Source organism: Schistocerca nitens, chromosome 1 (assembly GCF_023898315.1).
Source record: "Schistocerca nitens isolate TAMUIC-IGC-003100 chromosome 1, iqSchNite1.1, whole genome shotgun sequence".
In the NCBI taxonomy this organism is placed as follows: Eukaryota; Metazoa; Arthropoda; class Insecta; order Orthoptera; family Acrididae; genus Schistocerca; species Schistocerca nitens.
Window position 1 is genome coordinate 924,171,487 of NC_064614.1, and position 21,249 is coordinate 924,192,735.

General features: G+C 42.3%; 1 non-coding gene across 1 annotated transcript; it reads right to left on the minus strand.

The window, feature by feature from the left end:
- Nucleotides 1–7,191: 7,191 nt before the first annotated feature.
- Nucleotides 7,192–7,266, minus strand: Trnas-cga (transfer RNA serine (anticodon CGA)). The gene has a single exon. It is a non-coding gene; the product is annotated as a tRNA-Ser (tRNA).
- Nucleotides 7,267–21,249: the final 13,983 nt, after the last annotated feature.

Here is a 21,249-nt window from a genome sequence, read left to right on the forward strand (position 1 = left end):
TGTCTCCATCTGTGCCATCCAACTTCTGACACAAATTGTAATGGTATGGGGGAGAACAGAGTAGACACATGGTTCTATGGAGGAGATGGCTTGACGATTAGGTGACAAAAGGCAGCCGGATGTTGCAAAAGTTGTTTATTTTTAACTATAAACAGATGTAGTGCAGTGTGCATGCTGTAATTAGATGATAGATGTTGGCATTGAACTGTGCAGCCAGGTACACAGGTGTGGACGCACTGCTATAAATGTTTCTCGAAGAGAAATCTGGTACTGAGAAGTCTCGACTATAGCACATTCCAAGCCACTGGCTGCTGTTGAGTTACGATGCTGTGATAGAGTCCAACCTCAGGTGGCCAAAATGAGGCAGACCAGTGGACAATCTAGCAGGATATGTCAGTGAATTCCAGATAACAAACCCTGGACTGATGGTTGGGGCACTGTGTCTGGCAGTGTCAGCCCTCAGCAGTTTGTAGCTGGGAGGACCTCATTTTGTACGTCGGACAATGAGGTAGGACCCCTACTGGCAGTCTCTTGGAGATGGTGCAGAAGAAAGGTGACTTGATGGCTAGGCAGTCAGGCAGCGGTCATTGGGATGCAGATCAGTTGTGTCAATGATAGTTGCATCAGAAGAGTGTCAGCGACCCAATGACCCGTTGGCAGAGATCTACACATGTTAACCATTGATGCATAGCCAAGCCATACTGATGATCTGCTCGGCTGGTCCAGGAGTATATATATACAGAAAATGAGGGCTTGTTAATGTGAAGGACAAGTACTGCCACACACTTCAGTGCCATCAAAACTTCTTGAAGACTGATCATTGCCTGGAGAACTAGGGTCGCTATTGAGGAAGCTGTCACTATGGCAAAATGATACACTGGCTAGCTCCAACGTGCACCCTGAGTACAACTCTGGACTCCTGTTTGTGCCATACCATTACAATATTAAATTACCACCACCAAATTAAATATCAAGGCTTAGCATTAAGCACAGCCACAGCTCCACAATATCTGATGTAAGACTGTCAGAGCTTTGACTTGTTTGACACTTCATATGATGAATGAAACAACTTTTACTGTTGTAGTCAGTATTTCTTTATGTATTTCCTTGGTGCATTTTGGAGGTTTAACCTACATCAGGTGGGTTTATGTAGATTAATATGGCATGTATGTGTTATTTTATAAATTTCAGGTAACCTATAGTACTCTCTCTTGTAGTCTTATTGCAGACACAAAGTTTGATGGTGTATATGATGTAGCATGAGAGGAAAACGAGCCTATGACCATTAGAAGTAGTGCCACAGGTTACCCAAAAGTCATAAAACAAACACACACACACACACACACACACACACACACACACATTGTATTAACCCACTTGTTAATAGAGGTTTAAACCTCTGAAATGCATCGTGCAAATGAATAAATGGTGACTGGTAACAGTAAACTTGTTTCATTTTATATCAATAATAGCCACAGTAAAGCCTAAGCAAACATGTTTGCATTTAAAGTTCAGATGACAACTATTTCACTCATGATTTGGACTTAAGTGTCTGCCTGAACAAACCCTCAAGTAACCCTCTCCATCTGCCATAATCTCCTCTCCTTGGAGAAAACAGCCAGATGTAAAGAATCAGATCTCACAACTAAAGTGGCTCCCATACTACAGTTGAACATGAATTGCTTCAGGATACATAAAGGAACTGAAACTTTTAACACAGTGGAGACTCTTTTATGATGCCCCTGCATTCAGGGATTATTTTTTAAGAGGAAATACATGTATTTGTAGGTAATGACACACTTTTTGCTTTTCTCATACACCACTATCTTACAAGCAATCACTGCAGCATTTTGTGTGTCATTTGCATATACCACTGTTCATATGGCACAACTGTTGGTAAAACATTCAAGTGAATAATGAAAAGGAAAGGTCTGAGAACAGACCACTGAAGCAGAACTTTTACAACAGGAAGACATTCTGACTTCTGATTAGTTATCTTCATTACATGTTTTCAGTTGCCCATGTACGACTGCATTAGGTGTATAAAGAATTCTCTCTCACTCCATAGTACTGGATTCTTTTGGTAAGAATATTGTAGGAGACCATATTAAATATTCAAAATATCCACGGGTGTACTGCTGGTCTAGTGTCCAACGGGCACAATATTTCGGCGATCATACATGTCGCCATCATCAGGTGAACTGACGGACTGAGCTCCTGTGAACGTGCCGACGCGGAGATCCGTACACTATGGCTGCTCAGGGGGAACTGGGTTCGGTCGCGGCGGCGGCAGATTTAAATACCCTCCGCCCGCGGCACGCTCACTCCGCCGTCCGCGCCACGGTCACGCGGTGGACCAGATTGCGACGGCGTCTGAAATGACGTCGGTGTGATGGCTCTGTCCGCCATGGTCATCACAACTATACATTTGCTCGATTTACTCGTGATTAACCCAATCGCTGGTTCCGAAGCCTTGCTAAGATTATAGCCACAGTCACGGTTTATGAGATCGTCATTGGTGCGAATTTCGATGGCCTCTCTAACAATGCTGTCCCAGTATCTCGATGTCTGTACCAGAATCCTCGTGCGGTCATACTCCATAGCGTGATTTTCCGACAAACAACGTTCAGCGACCGCCGACTTCCTCGGATACATCAGTCGAGTGTGCCTCTGGTGTTCACGGCATCGATCCTCAACGGTACGCATCGTCTGACCAATATACGACTTGCCACATTGACACAGAATCTGGTACACACCGGCCTTCCTCAAACCGAGGTCATCTTTGGCGCTCCCCGCCAGTGCACGAGTTTTATTCGGAGGACAAAACACAGTTCCGACCCGGTGTTTCTTCAAAATGCGGGCGATTTTCCCCGAGAGTGCGCCTGTATATGGGATAAACGCAGTGCCTACCTCCTCCCTCGTGATTTCATCATCTCCACAGGTTGTGCTGTAGTGGGTGGGCGGAGAGCACGTTGAATCTGCCACTCTGAGTACCCATTTTTTCGAAATACGGTTCTCAGATGTTCCAATTCCTGGGGTAGACTCTCTGCGTCAGAGATAGTGCGCGCCCTATGTACTAAAGTTTTAAGCACCCCATTCCTCTGTGAAGGGTGGTGGCAGCTGTCTGCGTGCAAATACAGATCAGTGTGCGTTGTCTTCCGATACACCCCATGGCCTAGGGTGCCGTCAGGCCTTCTCTTGACCAAGATGTCAAGGAAAGGTAGTTTACCCTCCGTTTCAGTCTCCATAGTGAATTTGATGTTGGGGTGTATGGAGTTTAGATGTGTAAGGAAGTCAAGGAGTTTCTCCATACCATGTGGCCAGATGACGAACGTGTCGTCCACGTAACGGAGAAAGCAAGTAGGTTTCCATTCGGATGACGACAGGGCTTCCTCCTCGAAGTTCTTCATGTACAAATTCGCTACCACCGGTGAGAGTGGGCTACCCATGGCGACTCCCTCCGTTTGTTCATAGTATTCTCCATTAAAAAGAAAATACGTGGAAGTCAAGACATGCCTAAAAAGTTCAGTGGTCTTCTCGTCAAACTTCTGACTAATCAATTCTAGTGACTCTCGCAGGGGTACCCTCGTGAACAAGGAAATGACGTCAAAACTCACCATGATATCTGCCGGCACGTTCACAGGAGCTCAGTCCGTCAGTTCACCTGATGATGGTGACATGTATGATCGCCGAAATATTGTGCCCGTTGGACACTGTAGACCGGCAGTACACCCGTGGATATTTTGATTATCAAATACGCTGGGAGAAACTCAAGAAGTACATCATATTAAATATATTTCTTGATCTGACAGAGCTGCACAGATCATATCTTTATTTTCAAAAGAGTTTTATACCTTTATTACCAAGCTGTCAACTGTTTTGGCTGTAAAAAGGCTGGATCTGAATTCCTATTGAGATGAGGTAAGAACTGGGTGTCTATAATGTCCCAGCATCATTTAAAAAAATCATAACTTTGAAATTATTAGAGCATTGTGGTTTGTTGTAAAATGTTTAACAACTCTCAATTTTTTTCTGTTGTGGTAGAATTTTAAAGTAAGTTCTGCTAGGCACTTGTACAACATCAAGGTGTTATTAGAGTTCTGGCAGCTTCAACAGTTCTGACTGCATCATTGATTCATGCAAGAAAGTTAGCAGTGACATTGACTTGTGTTGTATTCACATGATCCTTGGTGTAACCCCACAAAAAAGTTTTATGAAAATTTTGACAAATAAGCTCCCCAATTCTTCTTATGTGAAGATTCCAAAACACTGTGTGTTATGAGGCTTAGTAACTTCCTGCTCCAGAAGTGAAATCCTTACCTGACTTCTGACTCAAGCTGTAGAGAATGCCGTATGTCATGAATGTTGGCATTACTACAGGGTCATTCTCTGCTACCAATCTCTCAATATGCTCTCCTGCTGTTGCACGCACTGATCAGTGAGAAATGGTTGAAGAATTACCCTCATTCCTCAGTCAAGAAACACCAAACTGAAATAGCAAAACACCATCCAGATGGGTGCTGTGAAAGCCAGCTGAAATGTTTGAAAAGTGAACATTGCTAGTATGTCATATTCACCAAACTGCTAAGGCATCCACTCCAGTCTTTAGGTCAACTATGAATCTAGGTGACACCTTATGGCATGACACGTACTATGTGTTATGGGTACAGAAGTCAGGCAAGTTTAATTAAGACGTTTTCTGTACCCATGTCATCTATAAATGAGCAAGTGTGCATATGGTTAATTATGTTGTAGTTCTGATGATAATTAAATGGGACCAAAGTGTTGGAGAAATATGTTATTTGCTTGTGGATGATATCCTTTATATTTTCAAATATTTGTTTTCTATTTTTATTATTTGTTTGCATGCTCCTTGGGCAGTGTACAGTAGATGGAGTTTGACAGCAGACACCAATATGCTGCGGCAGGTGCTGTATGGAGCTACCAACACTGTGTAGAATGCCAAGAAGAACTTCAGAGTACTTTGTTCCATGGATGTGAAAAAAGGAGGTAGTAAAAAAAAGTAATATGAATTCTTGTAAAACTTTTTAGTTGAGTACAAGCTTAGCAATTGCTCAAACCACATCCCTGTACTTACATTGTAATAAAAATTCATTATTGTTTAAAAATTATGGAAGTTAAATGTAGTAAATAACAACAGAAAAGTAAGAAACCAAAACAACAAGATCAACATGAAACTGGGAATTAAAAATGTAGGAAAATGAAACTGTAGTAACTGGAGAAACTGGATAATGGATGAGATCTAGATCTGAAAATATTACATGGTTGGTGGTTTTTCAAAACTCAGAAAGGAGAAGAGACATTTTAAAAGAAAATGCACATCTTTTAATAGTGAGTTCTTGTGAATTTCATGCCTTTCATGTAAGATAGTGGTGAAGAAGACTGAATCTGCAAGAAGTTAAAAAATTCAAACTAATTCATTACATGTGGAGGTGCTATAGTACAGTAATCAAGGCTGAGAAACTAAAGAACTGCAGACTTTAGTGATAGTTTTGGGTTTTATTATAAAACTGAAGATTGGACTAAAGGTTTCCTTTCTAAAGTGAGTTGAAGGATTATTTACAAGTGATATTGAAGTAGCGTGATTCAGTGGAGTGTGAGATATGTGTATATAATGTTTACAGTTATCGGAAGTCAGCCTCATAGCTAATTAATGGATCAAGAAATTGTCTAATGCTTCATGATTTGAATCTTAAACATTACTTAATATTGAATTCACAGGGCACTCCCAGATAGCTGATCATTTTAAAGCACCGCTTCCAACTAGATGAACAGTGGGCTGGTACCCATCTCTCACTTCAATTACATGATTCTCAAACATTTAGAAAACTTTCTCTCACTTTCACTTTAACAACATTACACACAAGACAGTTGGGGGTACATGTATGGGAGGGGGGCACAGGAAAATCATCTGGCCATCCCTTAAATTAACAATGCCATATATGTTAATGACCATACCAATCGGGTCCCGATGCAGGAGAGAAAAAAAAAGAGCGAGTAACAATGTTGCAGTCACACAATATATTAAATATATTAGCAACAGTAATCAACAAGACAGTCAACAGAGAGAACAAAAAGTAATAACCATTGCTCCACAATATTTAGTGGTTAATATTAAATACAAAGAAGACTGTGTGGAAACTGAATATAATTTTGATGGTATTAAGTGAGGAAGAATCAAAAGCTGAAAGTCAGAGTTACACAGGATGTTTCATAGTCTCTGCATGCGAGTCTAGGGGTGATAGATCACGTCATGGGGAACAACTTTCGTTAGACAAAATGTTCGCTGACACTCCAGCAACACTAAGGCGTCATTTTATACTTATTATTCCACTGATAGGCAGCAGGACTTAGGCACTCTGCAAAGAGAGTGAGTGTGAGTGCGCGCACGCCCACACCTTGCATGTTACCTATAACCTAGTCATCTACTCCATGTGAAATTGGGTATGCCCAGCAAAATTAAAGTTACTGCTTTGCTGCTAAAATATGTTTCTCTACTTAGAGAGACTCATTTTTAAGGTTTCCTTTTTGAAAAGCAACCTTATAAATTTGCTATGGTAGGTATATTCAGCACATCTGGCTAGTGGACCCTGCTTGTTTGGTGAAATCTACTCATCCCAAGGCTGGTGAATACTGAAGTATGCCTAGCAGTCAGGGAGCATCAACAGACATTTTGTCTCTAACGAAAGTTGTGCCCTGTGTTGGGATCTTTCATCCCTAGACATTTTGTGCAAAGACTTTGAAATACCCTGTATACGTAGACACTTCTTGTACTATCTGAGTGATAGGCGAATAGCTTATTCAGAATGAGATTTTCACTCTGCAGCGGAGTGTGCGCTGATATGAAACTTCCTGGCAGATTAAAACTGTGTGCCCGACCGAGACTCGAACTCGGGACCTTTGCCTTTCGCGGGCAAGTGCTCTACCAACTGAGCTACCGAAGCACGACTCACGACTGGTACTCACAGCCTTACTTCTGCCAGTACCTCGTCTCCTACCTTCCAAACTTTACAGAAGCTCTCCTGCGAACCTTGCAGAACTAGCACTCCTGAAAGAAAGGATACTGCGGAGACATGGCTTAGCCACAGCCTGGGGGATGTTTCCAGAATGAGATTTTCACTCTGCAGCGGAGTGTGCGCTGATATGAAACTTCCTGGCAGATTAAAACTGTGCGCCCGACCGAGACTCGAACTCGGGACCTTTGCCTTTCGCGGGCAAGTGCTCTACCAACTGAGCTACCGAAGCACGACTCACGACCGGTACTCACAGCCTTACTTCTGCCAGTACCTCGTCTCCTACCTTCCAAACTTTATAGAAGCTCTCCTGCGAACGCTGGAAATATGTGCTCAGCCATTCCCCACATTGTGACCAGCCAGTGCAGTGGGAATCTGGCAATGATTGTATGCCCACATCCTCTATAAATGAGCAGCGGGCTTGGCATATGAAAACTTTAATTGAGGATCACTTCATTGAAACCTGATGATTTCTGTTGGCTGAGATATCATTTTATTGTGCAGCGGGTTATTAATTTCAATTTATAGAGTGACCTGTTGAGATGAATGTCAGTTTACACAGTGAACTTGCTTAGCGAATTTCATTGATTTATGAGCAACTTAGATAAAAGAAACATGTACCTTTTGCTATAAGTACATTCCAAATTATTGTAAATACCACTTATGTGATTCTTTATGATTATTATGGGTGAGAAGATTGATGGCCATGATTCTCATGGAAGGAAAGGAAGCATTCAAGCATTCAAAAAAATTCTGTTGGTGGCTTCTCACCAGGCAGCAATAATGGATGGAGGATATTATCAGGCAGGCAAAAGATTTTCTCAAATAGACTAGAGGATTTTCCCCTCAAAATGATGGGAAACTTTCTAACATCGACAGTAAAGTGCTTGGCTTAGGTTCCCAGTTAAGTGGGAGAAGACAAACTAGAAAAGAGAATGGAATTACGATTAAAACATATTCAAGATTTAGGTGATAATTTAGACTTGGTGAAATAAGAGTTAGAAAGCAAAGTTGAGCTTTTACGTACTATTAACTCAGTACAAGGTATTTTAGTGAGTTGAGTAAAAATATTAGAAAAAGCTTTAATTGAGACAAAGGATAATTTAGACCAAATCACAACTAAGAATGTTGAGTTGTTTGCAGTATTTAAAAATTAAATGGAACCACAATTGGAGAAATTGGAAGCTACCATGGAATCTTCTGATAGTGAAGGAACTCTCTTCTGTATAAGCTGAGATAGGATGCTTAATAAATAACTATGGGGATAAAAGATATAATACACAGTAGTCACATATCAGTAAGTATCTAAACTATCAATTTGTCAGAAGTGAGGTAAGGAAAGAATTAAAGGATTTATATTTTGGTCACACACAGTGTGTACTGCTTATGAAAAAGCATTACAACTTAAGGAATATGTTTAGAACAGTAAAGAAAATACTGAGGCCTTATAGCACATAGTTAAAGAAGTTACTTTGCACGCGCGCGCCTCTGTGTGTGTGTGTGTGTGTGTGTGTGTGTGTGTGTGTGTGTGTGTGTGTGTGTGTGTGTAAGTAAGTAAAAATATCCAATAGTACCAGAATGCCTTTCGGATTTTGTGGCTGAGGGCCTTTTTAATCAAAGAAGGAGAGAAATGGAGGAAAAGATGGTTACATGAGATCTTGTGCAGTAAAAAGCAGGAGACTGAATTTGTGTCAAAAATCAGGCGTGGTTGTCAAACTGCGGCCCATGGGCTACATGTAGCCCTGATCAAGTATTCGTGTGGCCTGCACTTCTCAGTCATATTTTGTAATGATATGTGTCCACCAGCTACCAACTGAAACCAAAAATGTCTATTTACAATAAGAACTTCTTAAGAGAGTTTGCATTCCTATTCAGTAATGAACAAAAATACTTACAGAGATAGTAATAACTTAAGGCATGCTTAATTTTAATTGACATTGGTGAATTCGGCCATGAGCTAAATAAAGTTGGCCACTTACCTAAGGGACAGAGGGGTATGTAGTGTGGCCACTACAGGACTGGTGGATATGAGAGTGAGAGTGTTTTATTGTTCATCTCCTCAGTACTGGCAACTCATGGGTGTGCACAGCTTTTACAGATTAGCTGCTAAGGTATGAATTTCAAATATGAGAATCATTTATTTGTGAATGTGCATTACAGAGATGGTCATCTTCAAATGAGTACGTATTTGTAGCAAGGAGTTTGAAATTAAATTAAGGCTGTTGTAATACAACACAGTGACTAGGAGAAAAATGACATTAAAAAATCTAGTAAACATTTGTGACCACATTTCATACTGCATTGACACATAAGTACAGTTACTGTTATTAATCAGTTACACATCTGCTCACACACTAACAGAACACTTATTTGGGGCTCCTGATGGTGGCAGCAAACTGAAAAAGACAACAGTTGACACAAAGGGTTCCAATTATTGTAGCTATACTTTTGGGGCCTCATAACATACTAATGTATGTAGGTTACCAGTTAATAATAATATCAGTATGTATGCAGTCTGAGGTTCTGCCCCAAAAATGTCAGTACTGGCTCTTGAGTAAAGTTTGACAACCACTGCTGTAAGGGATGGGTACTGATAGTGTGTATACTGATGTAGTGTGAAGGAGTGGAATCTTTTTTCCCTTGTTACATGTTTAATTGCAGTTTAGCACTTGTAGGAGAATCCATCAGAAATGGTAATGGTAGTATTGGCAATTCTGGAGGAAGGAGAACATCCTATGGGAGTCTTCCACTATGACAGACATGATCTAATTTATTAATTGTGTCCATCCCCTAACAACTCTAGATTAAGGTCACTGATGTATAGTTTTATTCATTTTTATAGTGAGAGTTAGTCCACTTTGTAGTCTGACTCAGATGTTGAACAAAAGTTACTGTGTGCATTGTGGCTCTCTCCATAGACTTTCCATCGTAAGGTGTTAGAATCAATATTTTTGGAGCCTGTGGAGATGAAGCTGGTAGTGTCCATTCTGTAGGATTGATGTACACCTCTATTCTTCCAGCGGAAAAGTACTCCTAGGGATGGATCCTGGATGGGAAGGCTGTCTTTCTTTCGAGGCTGTCTTCTTTCCTTCTTGGGCTCTAACATTCCTAATCTTCTATTTCCATTCTTACTTCTTCTAGTCAGGCACCATTCTATCCATCCGTAATCCACACCCAAACATTCAATTGAGTGAACCATTTCCTTTCCAGTATATTCAAAACATGTTTTCACAGGTCCGCCCAAGGTGAAGCAATGTCCAAATTGCTTCCAGTCAAGGTATATATGGTATTTCAACTGAAAGAACCTAATGTTTTTCTGTATAAGTAATCTCTTTAATCTCTATATTAAAATATAATGTCTCTACCAGATATGGAGTAAACATTTTATGTAATAGTGTAAAAGAAGCAGATTACCTAAATACCATATTGATATTGCCATTGAAAGGTCAGTGCGTCTTTGGTTGTAATAAGGGTGAGTAGGAAAAGCGGTGAGTCAGATGTAACAGCTCCATTAAAGTGGAACCTAGCTGCATGTGGTATATTTTAAGTTTCAATTGGAAAGAAAAGATAATGATAAATGATTAAATATATTTATTATGAAACTTCCTGGCAGATTAAAACTGTGTGCCGGACCGAGACTCGAACTTCGGACCTTTGCCTTTCGTGGGCAAGTGCTCTACCAACTAAGCTACCCAAATACAACTCACGACCTGTCATAACTGTGAGTAAAAGGACGGATCGTGAGTTGTGCTTGGGTAGCTCAGTTGGTAGAGCACTTGCCCGCGAAAGGCAAAGGTCCCAAGTTCGAGTCTCAGTCTGGCACACAGTTTTAATCTGTCAGGAAGTTTCATATCAGCACACACTCCGCTGCAGCGTGAAAATTTCATTCTAGATTTATTATAACGCTAACAGAACTGATTCCATTAAAGACCACACAGCTTTTTGATTAAAAAAAAAAGGGGTGGTGGCGGCGGTGGTGGTGGTGGTGGTGGTGGTGGTGGTGGTGGTGGTGCTTATGATTCTCGTAATAAGTAATGATAAAAATATATTTTTTAAAAACATGTGCATACTTACCTGATGTAACTCATAAACTAGTAGCTTTCAAAAGAAAATCAAGAGTGGTACAAATATTTTGAGTGGATTAATAATTAATTGATGAGAAAAAGAAATAAACACTCAAGTACTTGTATAATTAAAAGGAAGGTTTGTTATAATATTTCATATTTGATTTAGATGGCTTAGAAAATAGAAACACGCTTACTCATTTATGTGGTGTGGTATGTGTGAGGGTACAGAATTTGAATCTATTTAATTCAGAATTTTTGGCATAAACATTAAAGTGTGAAATATTCTGTACCCCCATCAACTATAAATGTGCATACAGTTAGTTCTGTTACAATCCCAATAATAATTAAATGGGGCCAAAGTAGTCCAGGAAGACGTTATTTATATGTAATGATAACCTTTCACCTAACTACAGTGTATCTCTGTCTGCTAAAGAGAGCCAACAAAGTAGTCAGGCAATAACTTTTTATTTTCTTAAGCTCGAACACCAATCAACTGAAAAATCTAAGTCAATGCAAAGAATAAATCAGATTGTCCATGCCCTCATTGCCACAGAATAATGCTGTGCTTCACTGTGCCTTCACAGATGTTCTTCTGGTGACTCCCACACAGTCTCCCTCCTCAGGGAGTGGGGCTTTGGGAATGTAGGGGTATTTATATTTCACCCGACATCCAGCTCTCATGTGTACTGAAGGCGCTGCTTGAATTTGTTCCATTTCTGGTGCGGGCAGGGTTGGTGGTACTTACTATTGTGGCACTGAGACAGTATCATCCGGATCCAGCAGTGTTGACGGTGTCATTTCACGTTCAGCGTGTATGTCAGTAATGTGCAGGTTTGACCAATTCCAATGATACCATTTTGCTGTCCCCATTTTGATCTATATGCATGGCATGTTCGTCCTGGGAGAGCACTGTGTAGGGGCCAGAATATGAGGACTTGACAGTGAACATCTGTAGCATCACATGTGTAAGTGACCATAGGTCTTTGTGCGCAAATGTAGTTACTGCCCCATGTCTTGAAACAGTGGATGGGTGAAGTCTGGCCATATGCTCGCGCTCCATTTCCAGTACATAAATGCAATTTGGTCTGTCGTGCCCCGGTGTGATCAGTGAAGAATTCTGAGAGCTATCATAAGGGTTCTTCACAAACCAATTCTGCAGTGGATGCTCCTAAATCTGCTTTTAATGCTGTACGAAGGCCCAACAAAACCAGTGGCAAAGCTGACAACCAGATTTCACATGGCACAATAAGCAACTTTTAATATTCTATGCCAGCATTCCACCATTCCACAGCTTGTTGAGTGGTAAGCTGTGGTATGATGATGGTGGAAATGGCAGAGATTGGCCAATTCTGAGAACAGAATGCCCCTGGTCTATTGTAACATACAAAGGGCAGCTGAAATGTGCGATCCATGATGAAAGAAATACCCGTGCCACCTTTTCAATGGAAATGTCTGATAATGGGATCGTTTCTGCCCATCTGGTGAAGCAGTCCACTGCAGTAAGGAGGTAATGGTATCCTTCTGACAGAAATAGAGATCCCAGAATATCCAGGTGCACATGTGTGAAACGTTGTGTCATAAGTGGGAAGTCTTGAACTGCTTTGTGCACATATCATCCAACCTTGGCCCTCTGACAATCTAAGCATGTTTTTGCAGTCCTTATTTACACTGGGCCACACAAATCTGTCTGTCATCAGTTTGTTGCTGGTGTTTATTCCCAGATGAGCCAGCCCATGGATGCTATCAAGTAATTGCTGTCGCAGTTTCTCAGATACAAAAGGTCTCGATTTTCCCTGAGAGATGTCGCACCAAACTCAGAAACATTCACCAGCAGGTTGTATTTGCCACAGATGTAACTCAATGGAATTCGACAAGTTGTTGGTCTGTGTCTTGCACAGCAGCTAAATTCTTGTAGCCTGAGAGATCGATTCCAACCAGGACAGGAAATCCGCCATGGCATTCTCAGATCCTTTTATACACTGCAGGTGTGTCATGAATTTGGCGATGAATTTAAGTTTTTTTTATGGTTTTAGGGTGCAAAACTGCTACGGTCATAAGCGCCCAATCAGTGGCTTAGTAAAGGGTAAAAAACCGAATATTAAATCAGCAGCAATGGGAGCAAAACTCAAGGAGGAGGGAAAGTAAAAACAGAAGGAAATTGAAGAAAATTACTATTGAAGGGGGAGGTGGTTTTCCCCCAAAAAGGAGCTTCAAATGACTGATGTCATCTCACTGACACTCATAAACTCAAGGATGTGATCGGCTGAGCGCATGTAATCTGCTAAAAGGGAAGATAGACCAGGCAACAGCTGTAAACTGGCACATAGCGGATTAAAATAGGGGCTCTGAAGTAAAATGTGTCTCACTGTCAACGATTGAGAGCAGTGGTGACAAAGCGAAGGAGGATCGCCACTAAAAAGATGCCAATGGCTAAAAAGACAGTGCCCTATCTGAAGTCTAGTTAAAATTACCTTCTCCCAACAACGAGGCCGGGAGGAAGAGGTCCAAGCACAGGGAAGAGATTTTACATCCCGTAATTTATTATTGGGAAGTGTAGACGAATGTGTATGCCATAAAAGAGCAACATGACGACATAAAATGCTCTGTAGATCAGCAAAGCGAACCATGCAAACAGTGGGCCGAGGAAGAGAGACTGCAGCCTTGGCTGCTGTATCGGCTTCCTCGTTTCCGTGAATACCAAAATGCCCTGGGATCCAGAGGAATGCCACAGAGGCAACCCCCATGTGGAGCAAGTGGAGGCAGTCCTGAATCCGATGAACCAGAGGGTGGACGGGATAAAGAGCTTGGAGGTTGAGAATAGAGCTGAGTGAATCCTAGCGTATAGTATACTGTAGCCACTTAAGGCAACGGATGTATTGGACAGCCTGGAGAACAGCGTAAAGCTCCGCAATAAAAACCGAACACTGGTCAGGAAGCCGAAATCTAATAGGGGTGTTGCCAACAATATAGGCACTCCCAACACCAAATGTGGTCTTTGAGCCATCAGTGTAAATAAATGTGGCATTCTCCATTTGTGTGCATAGAGCAACAAATGCCCGTCGATAAACTATAGGGGAGGTACTATTCTTTGGAAGCTGACAAAGGTCACAGAGAAGGCAGGTCTGGGGACGAAGCAAATGCCACCTCTCTAGGTGGCATTGACGAAGCCAAGGTGGTGCCATACCCTCATTTGTCAAGAAAGTTTTAGGAAAGAGAAGGCAGCAGTTAACGGAAGCGAACTCCCAGCGGTAGGAGAGAGGATTGGCGGCCTTCATACCCTAAATCCAAGGAGGCGTCAAAAAAAAAGGGCATGGGTCGGGTGAGAAGGCATGGGTCGGATGAGCAGGCATAGATGACTTTAAGTTGTCATGGTCAGCAGCTGACCTTGCCTGTGCTGAAGGCAAAAGTAATCGGCTTGTGGTCTGTCAATGGCCTGGCTTATTTTGTGGTTGGAAGTATCTGACAGCTTCATAAATTGCCAGCAATTCCCTGTCTTAAGCACTCCATTTAACTTGTAATGACATAAGCTTACAGGAGAAGCAGCTCAGGCGCTGCCAGTGGCCTTGGACATGCTGGTGTAGAGCTGCACCATATCTACAACAATTACCAGTCATGCCTGAGGAGCCGGGTATGCCAACATGATTGCCTGATTTAGACACGCCTCGGTCTAATTGAATGCTATCAGTGTCCATTGCAAAGATCATTTGCCTACCGTGTCGTCACTGGCTAGTGCTGACGTGAAAGGTGCCTTGATGGCTGCCGCACTAGGCAAATGTTGTGTGCGTAGAAATTAACTGCTCCAAGGAACCAGCACAGTTGGTGATAATTGACAGGGCAGTTGGTGATAATCGACAGGGCAAGTTATCTCTTTGATGGTGGCAAATTTATCTTGCAGTGGACTGATTCCAGCTGCTGTCATTGAGTATTCCAAGAATGGCACCTGACACTGTTGAAGTAAACACTTTGATTCACTGACCGAAATGCCATATGCATCAGTGCATTGGTAAATAGTCTTTAGATGCAGTTCATGCAATTTCTCGGATGCCAAAAAGACCAGGATGTCATCGAGATATGTGAAGCAGTGTGGTTAACCTCTTACTACTTCGTTGACAAACCGCTGCCAAGTTTGTGCCACATTTTTCAAATAAAACAGCATACGGAGGTATTCGAATAATCTGAATGGTGTCGTGACAGCTGTCTTTGGTATATCAGCTAGCACTACTGGTATCTGGTGATATGTTTCCAACAACCAATGACACTAAAAATGGTCGCACCTGCGAGCACATACATAAAATCCCTAATATGTGGTATAGGGTAGTGATCGGGAATAGTTTGGGTATTAAGTGCCAGGTAGTCTCCACGTGGTCTCCAGGTCCCATCTTTTTCTTTACTATATAAAGTGGTGATGACTATGAGTTGTCGGATCTAAGGATGACTCCCGAGTGCAACAGTTCTTTGAATTCTGCTTCCACTGTGGTAAAATGATCGGGAGCTAACTGCTGTGGGTGCTGAGACACTGGTTGACCGGGTGTAGTCCTGATGTGATGGACTATGTTGTGCTTAACTGTCTGCGCATATGGCACGGATTTGCAGTTTCTTACATTTTGTGACACTACCAGTCTGTCATCGAACATAGGCAAAGACCTTCGTCCTAGGGTGCCTTTAATGCGTACCCTGGCCGATATCTACCCAACATTGCATCTGACACATCGGCAATCACGAAAGTCCACGGTAACATTTTTGAAAACCGATGTCTACATCTATCTGGCATTTTCCATAAGTCATTATTGAAGTCTGGTTTGCTGTTGTGAGCTTTGATTGAGATGGAGGAAGCTTCACATCGCGGCTTCTAACAGGCAACACACATGTCCAAACCTGAGTCGATTGGATAAGCGCAGCCAGATTTAACATCTGTGACAAAATGTCAATGGGACAGTGAGGGTAAAGAAGAAAGGTTACTCACCAGTAGTTGCCCGTCATCACTCTCACCTCACAGTTGTAGGTGGTGGTGCTCGAAGTCGTGACCGACGGCACCTATCGCTGGCTGCTGTCGCCATTTGGGTGAGTGCAGGATGACGTGCACAGATTCGCCCTGTTTCCAAAGCGACAGTAGAACCTGGAGATATGTTCCTTAGGCATGTTGGCATCTTCCATGCTCTTCTTGTTTGCGGTTGCCTTGCCTCCGGCAGCATCGATGTCTGTCACCAAAAGTTGTCAGTGATTTTGTAGCTCATCCAGTTGTTGAGTAACGTCCATTTGTCGGTGTTGTCATATCGCTGCAGCTTCCTGAAGATCTGTACTGCCCCATTTGAACATCACAGATGACGTGTGCCCTGCATTTAATGAGGCATTGATCTTGTGAGCTACTGAGAGCAACGATGAAATATCGCATGTGTTCGAAAGCACCACAGCCATTCTCTCTCTTGCAACTGTATGTGCCATACATGTTGCAGTGTCATATCTGGCAACTCGGTGTCAATGACTAAGCTTTGCAGGTACTGCCAATGTTCCAAAGGGAATTTATCTCCTCTCTTTTCACCATGTAGCACTTGCTGGATGCGTTGTTCCGCCAGCCGACATATCCGCTCAAGGAGTAACTGTTTAAGATGCTTATACTTCTGCGTGGCGGGCGGGTGCAGTATTATATCTGCACTGATCATTGCTGTTTTATTGTTGAGCATGCTAACAGCGACCATAAATCTGGTATCTTCGTTTACAAGTGCTGGTGCTGGAAAGTCAGATCGAGCATCGCAAGCCATAATTCACATTTATCAAGAATGAACTGTGGTGGGTGTATCTTCATCTTGTTACTGTTCTTCACTGAGCAGCCATCCCTTGATGCAATAGAGAAGTTCAGTGCAGCATTTTCCTGGTTTTCAATGTCACATCATAAATCTTCAATGTGCTTCAACAAAGTGTCGCGCCAATCTGTAGTACTCTGTGTACCATGCGGATGCACCAATTCTGCTGTAGACAATACTGAACGGTGCCGCATTTTCTCATCTACAATGGAATTCAGTACATAGGGTAATCACTTTAGCCAACTAAAGCTTATCTCTGTCTGCTAAAGAGATCCAACTAAGTCAGGCAATAACTTTTTATTTTCTCAAGCTTGAACACCAATCAACTCAAAAATCTAATTCAATACAAAGAATACTCACAAAAATCAAAGAGTAAAGCAGATTGTCCGTGCACACATCACCGCAGAATAATGCTGTGTGTCACTGTGCCTTCAGGGATGTTCTTCTGGTGACTCCCACAACCTGTATCTGTTCAATAATTTGCTTTGCATCTTCATTATTTGTATGAGGTGCTCCTTGGGTGGTGTGCAGTAGATGCAGTTTAGTGTCCAATATTACCAAGTTATAGCAGGTGCTGTATGGAGCTTGTACAGAGTGCCAAGAAGGACATCAGAGTACACCATTCCATGGCCATGAGAAAAAACAATGATAAAAAATTATAGTAACATAAATTCTTGTAAAACTTTTAGTTGAGTACAAGCTTAGCCACTGCTTACACCACTTAGCTATACTCACATATATTATAATAGTTCAGTGTTGCTTAAAATGGTGGACATTATTTGCAGAATCTAATAATAATAAAAGAGTAAGAAATTAAAAGCTCATATCAGTATGGAGATAGGTACTAAAAATGCTGAAAAGTCTAGTTGCAGCAATAGTAGAAACTAGACTGTGGGTGAAGTCCCCATCTGGTAAATATTACACAGTTGTTGGTTTTACTAAATCCGAGAAGAAGAAGAAGAAGCAAATCACTTTCATTTTGACACTGATCCTGTTGAGACCTCGTCTTTCACATTTCACAAATCAGCGGCTCTTCACAGGTGAAAGTATAGCCAGATACAGAGAGATTCACAGACTTTCTGCTAGGAAGTGCCAAAATTCGGCCTAATCATCAAGGAGAGCAAAAGGTATTTGTAACAGCTGTTCTGACTGTTACAAACCAATCCACTAAGAGGACATTTGTTAGTTATTTGCATGGTGACAGCATAATTGTGATCTTTCCCTATGAGGTCCAATGAATCACTTGCAGTACACTTGCCCTCGGGCTCAGCATTTTTTTGCTGGGTGTGGGCTTAGCAACTCCAGGGTACCTGAGCTAGGACTGGTAAGCATCTCTAGTTCTCTGTCACTGTAAGGTCTGGGCATGCTTCAGCACCCACTATATGGTGCTGCAGTGGAAAGTTGTGTGTCACAGGGAATGGAGATATTGGCTTCATTGCCCAGATAACAAGGATGGTAAAAACTCAATAAAGAAACCCTCAATCTCAAGATACACACGGCCAATGAGGTGGAATGGTCATTAGCAGGCAACCTATGGGAAATCTGCCACGCCTCAGTTGTATAAGTTTTACGCAAGCAAGCAGGACTCTGTCTGTGTGGACTCTTATTTCCCTAGCTGCTTGTGGGACCGAGATGGAGTCCTCGTAATTTTCTCCTCGCCCTCCCAGTGCAGTTGGTGGACCGCTGGTAGGTACCAAGACCCCTCTACCAAGAAAACATGTGTAGCCAACCCTCCAGACTCAGGAATTATTCAGAGATGTGGTGTATATAGCAAGAAAATACATGTTGCTAATTATAATATTTTTTATTGGTTAAAAGAAAAGAGCTTGGCTTTGAAAAAGTTTCACCTTTCTACATTCAAAAGGGTTTGGAGGGCATTGCAGGTACCCTATAAAAAGCCAAGCGATTGTGCAGTGGGATAGTGTTGGTCCAAACCTCTAGCTCGTAAGTGACAAATATGCACAAAGTGAAAAGCCCTTGGGAATATGCCATTGAAACTGAGCTACACACCACCTTGAACTAAAGCACAGCAAATTTGTTGTGGTTTGCAGGGATGGACATTTACAAAGAAGAACTGAATGCTGAGTGGACCCATGAAGGAATTGTTGACATGAAAAACATAATGAAGAGGTGGATCTGATCAAATCAAACTCTTTTTTTATACTGTCTTTCAACAGCACAAAACTTCCAGACCACATCAAAGTAAATTCTATTCCTGTATGTACAACGCTGTCCCCAACCTAATGTGCTGTTCTAAATGACAGGACTATGGGCATACTATTCTCAGTTGTAAGGAAGAAGCCACTTGTGACAAATGTGGTAAGAACACTTATGAAGGAGTCATTTGTCCATCTCCTTCAAAGTGTGTGAATCACTCTGTATATCACCCTGTCTGAAGTAGAAAAAAAGGATCATTCATGAGATTAAATCAACAAAGCACATCCCGTGTGGTGAGACCAAAAAGATCCGTAAGGCCAGGCAACCACCCCATGTTCACTACCTCATTTGCTTCAGTTGTTAAACAGCCAGTTCAAAAACCTGATGCTGCTACACAAGTGAAGATTACTGTTGTCAGCACTAGTACCTGCATTTGTCAATGTATTTATGCAGCTGCAGTTATTTGGAAGCCCATACCTCCCGTCAGTACATCAGAATAGACTGTGTTTGCCAATGTTGTGGAGTTCCCTGCCCCTTCAAAGGTTTAGTCTGGTCCACCGTCTGATGCTGTCACTACCACTACCACTGCCACTGCCACTGTTCTCACTCTGAAACCTCCCCATTCCAAAAACTCATAGCCAAAGATGGGAAGTAAGCAGTCTGACAGTGTTGACATACCTCTAACCGATGTTTCTCAGGATTCGTCTTCAGAGCCGATGGATCTCAATATTGGCATGGGGACCTCATCTCGTCCCAAGACCAAGTCTTCTCTCATAGCAGGCTCTGCTCATTGGCAGGAGGACAGGGTGAAAGTGCTACTCCCATAATAAATGGTTCCCATACTACAATCGAATATTAATGGGTTCAGGACACTTGTGGAGAAACCGAAACTCCCAGCACAGGAATGGCCCTAAGTGCTTGTGTTTGCATGAGACACATTTTAAAGTGTCTGATAGCCATGTACTACAGGTCTATACATTCCATTGCAAGGATGACCTGACTGGGAGAAGGATTAGGCAGGGGCCACCGTGTTTATCAACAATGCGCGCCACTCCCCTGTTCTCCCTCTGGCAACTGACATGCAAGAAGTTACAGTTGAAATTCATTTGTGGCAGAGGATCACTCTTTTCTGACTGTATTTACCTCTGCAAGATGCAATAGACTCTGAGGCTCTCACAGATCTTACAGAACAACTCCCCTGACCATTTCTCCTCCTGAGAGACTTCAATGCCCATCATATGTTGTGGGGCTCGGCCTCTACTTGCCCTTGGGGTCTGGTTTTGGGAAGCCTCATGTCATCTCATGAGCTGCGCATCCTCAACACAGGCACTCCCACTCAGTTGTGTGATGCTATTACAGCTTCCTCAACCATTGACTTCTCTTTCTGCTCTGCAGCTTACGGATTCTGTTCAGTGGGAATCACTGATGACCTTCATTCCAGTGACCATTTCCCACTCTGGATTGGCCGACTGAATATAACTCTCCCTGAAATGACACAACCATGATGGAGCAGAGCCAACTGGCTCTGAAATGACACAGATGTGATGGATGATCATCAGAGTGAAATGGACGCTGTTCAGCTAGGTGGCTATGTTTGACTGCTGTGACAGCATCCAGGAGAGGATGGATGACATCGCACAAGTGATTCATCATGCTGCCGACTTCTCCATCCAAATTCCTTGCGTCATCTTTGGAGGCAACCTGTACCTTGATGGATGCATAAGTACTGTTCAGGAATCTGGGTCAGGTGTGTGGCTCTGCGATGGTTTAAGAGCTGCCCAACAGTAGAAAACCTTGCAGGCTTTCGAGTAACGAGAGCCAAGGCTCAACCTCTAATCAAGGGGTGCAAGAAAAGGTCATGGCAAGTGTTCCTAGACTCTATCAACTGTTCTGTTTGTTCTACAAAAGTGTGAGACGCTTCAGGAGGATTTTCAGTACATATGGTTGATTACCAATTGTAGCAGTGCTTAAACAAGGGTGCGTCCAAGCAGTGCCCAGAAACATCACTCAGATGATGGCAGAGCATTTTGCAATGGCCACTGCCAATACCAGCCAGGATCTGGCATTCCGATGCTACCACATGGCTGTAGAGGTTGTAAGTCAAACTTCAGATCCAACAGTTCTGAGTCTCACAACTATGCACCCTGTCACAACCAAATCTGGTGCAGCATGCATCAAAACTTGGTAGTA